The sequence below is a fragment of the Tupaia chinensis genome, unplaced genomic scaffold (assembly GCF_000334495.1).
Source record: "Tupaia chinensis unplaced genomic scaffold, TupChi_1.0 Scaffold148646_1, whole genome shotgun sequence".
Taxonomy (NCBI): domain Eukaryota; kingdom Metazoa; phylum Chordata; class Mammalia; order Scandentia; family Tupaiidae; genus Tupaia; species Tupaia belangeri.
The window spans coordinates 1,017,984-1,026,190 of NW_006208495.1; the positions used below are offsets into that span (position 1 = coordinate 1,017,984).

Here is an 8,207-nt window from a genome sequence, read left to right on the forward strand (position 1 = left end):
AGAGTATAGACAAAACAGGCACCTCCATTGTAATTTTTTTTAATAAATAAAAGCACCTAAACAAACAAAGAAAAGAAGGTAAGCAGCACCTTAAGCCGTTGACATATTTATTATGACTAAATGGACTAAATGCTGGTACCCAAATGGTCTAACCAGTTAAGTTTGACTAAGAGGCGCAAAAAGGAGCTGATTTGACTTAACATTTTTTTTCTACTAGAGACAAGAGCTTATCTGGTCTTACAGTCCTGTCACCTGACCGTGAGCAGCATCTAGTCCTTCAAATGTCCTACTGTCTGGCGAGCAGACCAGACTCTGGAACACTCGCCTTAATTTGATTCTGAATTTCCTTGAACTTGGATGATCATCATCAGCCACCAGTTGTAGCAGAACAGCCTCACTCATGGTCACTATGATCTCAGTTCAGGCAAGACACTCAAGGGCAAACATCCTGTCCATCATGCTTCTGGATGAGGTGGTGGTCGGCAGCTATGTGAACCTCCATACCGCAGCCAACCAGCTCCAGGGCTGTTTGCTAGATACACACGTGAGTCTCTGCTCCAAATAATACAACACTCCTGACTCCAGGAATCTCTGATAATGTTGTTTCTACCTCTGGTACCACCATTCAAAATTTGCTCTTTGGAAGTACCAGTTTCATACCTGTTAGGTCGATTTTTTGAACAGTGCTTCTAAGACCCTTAGGGCATTGTTCTGGAATTCCTAAAATCTGGGCCCCTTGCAACAGTCTTTGTCCCACACTAATAATATCCCCCAAATACCTGATGATTGGTCTGAAGCTTTCCTCCATATCACAGCAGAAAAACATAGTGCTTGAGGGTGTAAAAGTTCTAAGGATAGTGAGGGGGATCTGCAGTGGCAAGAGGCGCACTTTGCAGCGCTCCCTCAAGGAGAAGCCCTTGGGCAGGGCCATGTCCTGAATAGGTCCAAGCCCTTGGGCAGGTCCACTCTTCAACAAAGAGCTGCATCACGAATTTGCAGTGCATGTCGATCTGGTTGCGGAACAGGCTGAGGAACTTCTGGATGAGCAGCTCGTAGCCTGCACTGAGGGGCACGGATGAGGGCCTTGCTGAAGAGCCACTGGAAGCTGCCTGACTTGACGACACCCCTATCCCCACGCCGCCACTGCTGGGGAATATCAGGAGAGCCGCTCTGCTGCTGCCATGTTCCCAGAGCATCTCTCAAATCTAATATTCCACATGTAAGTATTAAATGTAATGCTTTGTAAAATAGTTTGCAGAAAATACTCAGTGAACATAGTGGTATAACAAGAAAAAATTATAATCAACACAAGAAATGAATAGCTAAAAATGAGGATTAGCAAGTTAATGAAAAAATATCACTAGGCATGTAGACGGGTGTATATAGGTGTGTTTGTGTATTTTTAAAGAGCTAAAAGAGATTAAAGGCTCCAATTTAAATATCCAACTTCGGGAAAAGAAAAATATAAATTGAATTGCTATTTTTTATCTAAAAAAAAAAAAAAAAGTAAAAAAAATGTTGGCCCAACTGTAAAAGTTTGAACTGAGAAGTTTAAGATGCAGAGCTTGACTCTATTGCTGCTACTGCTACCTATTATTAAAAACATAAGGTTACTACTGTAAATCTCTAGGTGAGTCAAAGTTTATTACCGATATTTTAAATCTCCCCAAATAGCACTCTCTTTTACTTCATCTTCTATCTCTCTCTCTAGATACGTAAAGAAACAGAGATATAAATATAGATAGAATCTTAGATAACTAAAATTAGTGCACATATACTAAGATTTGAGACTGGTTTTACAGAAATCAAATGTGTAAAAACTGTGGGGACTTAGCTGATTATTTCCAAAAACATTAAAAAACCATATTATATTCATGTTTTTCATTTTATTCATGATAGAGCACGTGTGCATGCAAGACAGTGTGAGACAGAAAGAGAGAGAGAGCGAGAGAGAAAGGCACCCTGCAAAGGGTCTGGTTGCACCATGATCCCCTTCCTTCATTCCTCCAGTCAAGTAGATCTTGGGCACTTTTGCATGTGCCTGGCATGTTTCAGGCCAACCAGACTCATGATTCAAACTGTGGCCCTCGTGTGGAATTTGGATTTTCTTAAGCAGTACATTACCACTGTACCATGGAGCCAGCCCAATATTCAAATATTTAACAATTAATAAGGTGTGAATATTGATCAGTCCAAAAGAACCCAAAGTAGTGAGAGGGAATTATTGGTAGTACAGCATAACAGTGAGTGTCATATGAATATCAGCTCTCATGATTATTAAAACACTTTTTCCCATACTCTATTACCATCACTAGGTAAAACAGATACTTTAGAAACATACGTGATTCAGGAGCCTCAAATTTGTTCTAATTTCATATTTATATTCAAGCATTTTAGACATTTAACAAGGTTAGGAAATAAAAATTAATTATAGAGAGTATCTTAAGCAGAAGAAGATATTTCATAATCTGATATTAGAAAAAAGCTTAAGTAAAGAAGTTGTGTAAAGTTTTGAAATTTTCATCTAAATATTTTATCATTTTTGAAGTAACGGTGATTTTGGAAGTGGCAGAAAATTAGTTTATCTTAAATAAGTAAAGATAAACATAAAAGCATAGAGGTATTGCAAGAAAATTATAATTAAGACTGTCGTGATCTTAGCTGGCAAAAAATACCTCCCACAGGATTGTGGGAAGTGGACTTAAAGCTCATTTACAATCTTAATATAGCTACAGCTTATTTGAATCATAACATGGGATATTTAATATTATCCTGACATGTGGCCTTAAAGCATACAAAGGTTAAGCAACAAGGAGAATAAACCAAGCACAAAAACACCTGGAGTGTGGTCACATGGAGTCATGAGATTTATCCGGTTATGGAGAGACTAGGCCTTCAGAAGGATAGATAATAACGTGAATCTGTTCATTTTAATCTGTGTATATATTTGTGAAGCAGTGATACCCTTATAGTTTTAAGGATCAACACTGTTGTTTGAAGCATGTCTCTTTCCAATAGCTATTGTACAATGATTTAAGGATGCAGCATTCAGAATAAAGGTTTTAGTGAGGAGTCAATAAAGTCTCCAACTAAGTGGGTTTTAGATTTAGAGCAAGGCTCTAGCCTCAGCAGGGTATAGACAATAAAGCAGAAAACCAAAATGAGAATAAACACAACTCCGAAGAGTGTGTAGATTAAGAATCTAGTTTGTTGGGCATGCAGGGATAGAGAGCATGCTAGACAATAGACGCAGAATAACATACATAAATGTGCTATGTGTTCTCTCCAGAGAGAGACAGAGAAAGAGAGAGAGAGAAGAAAAATGAGGAAGTACTCTCTAAGGGGATGCCCATGCCACAATATCCTCTTCTCCATTCTCCTTTAAGGATTTTAAGCATGCACACACATGGGCCCAACGTGTTCTCCAAGCCGCCAAGTTTAGGCTCAATCTGTGTAGTTGGCCATGTGGAATCCCACCACCTTAAACATCATGCCACCCGTTGGCGTTGTATTTTTTAAAGTTCATTTATTTTTTTTCTTCCATGAGTGAGACAGAATGGGAGCAAGAGAAATAGCAACCTCAACAAGGATTTAATACTACAATAAACTCTTTGCCTCAGTCAGCCCTGTATGTAGTCAGTCTGTAAAGACTGGAAAAGGCAACTATCTTATTAGAAGTGCATATCCCAGCACAAAGCTAAAGAAACACGTGAATCAACACAGAAACATGGCCTGAACAAAGAAACAAAACATATCTCCAGAAACCAACTCTAAAGGAACAAAGGCATATGAATTCCTTCACAAAGAATTACAAGTGGTCATCCTAAAGATTCTCTACAAGCTCAGGGAGATGATCCAAGAAAACAAAAAGGAATATAAACAAAAAGATAGAAAAGCACAAAAAAGAAACAAAGAGAAGTTGTGGAGCTAAAGAATGTGATAAATGACTTGAAAGATTTACTAGGACTTTTCAACAGCAGACTTGATCAAGAAGAAGAAAGAGTTATGGAGCTCAAAGAAAGGTCATTTCAAATTATCCAATCAGATGAACAAAAAGAAAACAAAACGAGAGAAAAGAGAGGCCCGGAGTGTGGCACAGGGGTAGAATGTGACAGTGTGTGAGACAATCCCACATGGGAATGTTGCTAGTTTGTCTGGGTATACTGGGCAGGTCCTTGCTGAGGATGAGGGTAAATAATAGCCTCAAGACCCTGTTGATGGTGTTGTCTCTCTCTCTCTCTCTTGTTCATGGAAAAAAGAAACAAATACACTTTTAAAAAAACTAAAGCATAAGAGACTTCTGGAGAAATCACATCAAGTGGAACAATATAACAATATATGTATAATAGATATTCATGAATGAGAAGTGAGATAAAAGGAGAACAAAGATTATTTGAGGAAATAAGGTCGAAATATTTTCAAATCTTTGAATGGAAATGGACATCAGGGTTCAAGAAGCTCCCTAAAGATTCCAACTAAGCTGAGCCCAAAACAGTCTACACCTAGACACATTATAATAAAACTGTTAAAATTATAAAACAAAACAAATTACAAAAAACAAGGGAGAGAATTTTGGGGGACTAGCAATTGGCATAATGGCTATGTCGCTGGACTCCCGTGTAGTTAACCATGGTTTGAGTCCTGGTCCCGGTGGCTTAGACTCACGCCAGGCGTGTGTGTGTGCGTGCCCAAGATCCCAAGAGGAGAATGGAGGAAAAGGGATTGCACACGCGCCCTATAGCAAAAACCTCTCAAAAAAAAAAAAAAAGAAGAGAGATTTAAAAAAAAAAAGAATTTTGGAAGCAGCAAGACAATGTGATTTAACGTTCCAATAAGAGTATCAGTAGATAAGTAGAGGCTGGACAGCGGTGCAGTGCATCGAGGCTGATACAGATGTTAGAGTTCTAGGTTCGTATCCAGAGACCTCGCTGAGCAGTCTGGGTGCTTGTGTACCCATGGTCTAAGACTGGCTGAAGCTGGGGTGGATTGTGGCATCAGGTACCTGGTGCAATGCTGTCTCCCTCCCTTTTTCTCTATCTCTCTTGCTCATGGGGGAAAAAAAAAGTTATCATTGGATTTCTCAGCAAGAAAACGTCCAGTATAAAGTGCAGTGGAATGATATAGTAAAATGCTAATTTTTTTAACAAAAGTCAATCAAGAATACTATGTCTGGCAAAACTATCCTTCAAAATTGAAGGAGAAAAAGACTATCCCTGATTAAAAAAAAAAAAATAGCTAAGGGAGTTGATTACCTGTAGATCTTCATTAAAAGCTAAAGGGAGTCTTTCAAGTTGAAATGAAAGGACACATAAAAGTGTATGAAAATAAAATCTCACCAGTAATAGTAAATATATGTTAGAACACTGTATTATAACAGCAATACTAAATCAGTTTAATTCTAGCACAGAAGTTAAAAACAAAATTATTTTAAAAATCATAAATATAAACATATGTTAATGGACATACAATAAAATATGCAATTTGTTACATCAATCACATAGATTAGAGGAAGAAGTAGAAAAATAGATTTTTTTATGTTAAAAGATAATAAATTGCTATAAGATTTTTTTAAAAAATTTGCCAGAGGGTATGTGTGCTTGCCAGACTGGAGAGGGGCAGGGGTTTGAGTACCCACAATGGGATACGGTCATGCCATAATTCTCTTCTCCATTTCCATCCTGCGAGGATTTTGAGCATGCACACACACACAGGTTTGGCATGTTTATCAAACCTCTGGTGTAGGGATTCAAATCATGGTTGACCCTGTGGGATCTGGCTCCCTTAACTTCTAAGCTACAGGGCTGACCCCTTTAAAATGTTCAGTGGAAACCAGATGGTAAGTAACTGCTATGGACTGAATGTTTATGTCTCCCTCCTACTAAATGCATTTATTGAATGAAGCTCTTATTCCCAAAGTGCTGTTATTTAGAGGTGGGGTCCTTGGAGGTGATAAGGCCATGAGGATGGAATCCTCATAAATAAGATTAGAATCTTTATGACATGATAAATATGAAAGAAATATGTGAGAGATAATTTTGCTCTCTCTCTCCTCTCTCTCTCATGAGAATATAGTAAGAAGGCAGCTATGTATACAACAGAGCGAGGGTCCTCATCAAGAGCCAACAATGCTGGCACCCTGGTCTCAGGTTTTTAGGCTCTAGATCTATAAATAATTATTGTTTAAGCCACCCAGTCTCTGCTACCTTTTTACAACATCCCAGGCTGAGACAGTAACAACAACCCTCCCTAATTAAGAGCAAAAACAGCAACAAAAATAGAAGACATACATACAAAAAAATGAGAATGAACTCAAAGTATGTCACATGTCACTACAAAAAGGTAATGAAACACACAAGAAAACAGCAATAGGACCAAACAAGGAAAAATAGCTAGAAGACAGGCAGAAAACAATAAACAAAAGGGTAATTTCAATCTTTTGCTATTAGTAATCGCTTTGCATAAATGAATAAAGCTACATAATCGATCATCATAGATGAAGTAAATTAAGTTTTAGAAATCCAACTATGTACTATGTACAAGAGATTCCATTTCGATTTAAAGACAAACATGGTCTGAAAGTGAAAGAAAGGGGAAATATATTTTATGCAAATGGTAAACCAGAGGAAGCAGGGGTGACCATACTTAGGACAGATAAAATATATTTTAAATTAGAAGCTCTCACAAGAGATAAAGTAGTATATGCAATGATATAAGGTGTTTATTTACCAGGAAGATATAACAATTATACATATATATGCAGCCAATATCAGAGCACCCACGTGTATGAAGTGGACATTGACGGAAATGAAGGGAAAAATAAACAGCAACAAAATACTGATAGGATATTTCAGTACCCCACTTTCAATAATGAATGGAATATCCATCATTCAATAATGGAGAGAAGATAAGTAAAGACACAAAAGGCATAAATGATACATAGGTCAAAAGAACCTAACAGATATATACAGAATATTCCACCCAACAGCAACAAAATACATATTCTCAAATGTACATGGAAAATTTTCCATACTTGAATGCATACTAAGGTTGAAAAAAAAAAGTATTTTTGTTTCATCTTGCTATAGGGCACCTGCACTTGCCAGAGACAGAGAGAGAGGGAGAAAAGAAAGCACCCCTGCATGGGGAATGGTCAAGCCACAATTCTTTTTCCATTTCTCACTTCTCTGGGGATTTGGGAACATGTACACACACACACACACCTGGCAAGTTTCTCAAGCTGTCAGATCCAGGACTTGAACTGCATGGTCAGCCATATGGGAACTGGCTGTGTTAACCACCAGGCCATGGAGCTTGCCCCAAAATAAGTCTTACTAGATTTAAAGACATTGAGATCATACCAAATTCTTTCCCAACCACAATACAATGAAACTAGATATAAATACTGGAAGGAAAGCTGGAAGATTATCTTGGTACCAAAGCCAGACAGTCACAAGAAAGGAAAACTATAAACCAGTATTTCTGATAAATATGGATGCAAAAATTGTTGACAAACTATTAAGAGATCAAATTCAACAATATATTAAAAGGATCATACAGCATGATCAAATAGGATTTATCTCTGGGATTTAGGAATATTTCCACATACGAAAATCCTGTGATCATTTCAAGAGATAAACAAAATGACAAAATTCAATACTTTTTCATGATAAAAAGTTTCATAAAGTAGAAAAGGAACATTTTCTCAACTTAACAAAGACTATATATGAAAAGCCCAAGTATGACTTACTGTTGAAAGATGGAAAGTTTTCGAGCGAAGCTCTTCCACTTCTTTTTTTTTTTGGAGAGGTTTTTGCTATAGGGCACATCCCACTCTTCCACTTCTATTCAACATAACAATATGAGGCCTAGATAGGGCACTTATGCAAGAAAACAAAATAAAAGACAGCCAAATTAGAATGGAGAAGGTTAAGTTCTCTCTGTTCAGGTGACAATTTAGTTTACGCAGAAAATTCTGAAGATTTCACAGAAAAACCTCTTAGAAGTAATAGACAACTTCTGCAACTTTGTAGTATATAAAATCAACACAAAAGTTATTTGCATCTATAGACATACTAGCAAAAAGAAAAAATCACGAATTAACTTAAACAATCCTGGGCAAGCCTGTGGCCTGAGGGTGGTCTGGTGATTAAAGCATCTGGATCCCTTGGGACCAGCAGTTAGCATAATGGCTATGTCGCTGGACTCCC

The 8,207-nt window shown here is 37.5% G+C and overlaps 1 pseudogene; it reads right to left on the minus strand.

Annotated features, from left to right (window-relative positions):
* Positions 1–286: 286 nt before the first annotated feature.
* On the minus strand, positions 287–1,196 carry LOC102472011 (isochorismatase domain-containing protein 1 pseudogene; annotated as a pseudogene).
* Between the last annotated feature and the right edge of the window lie 7,011 nt (positions 1,197–8,207).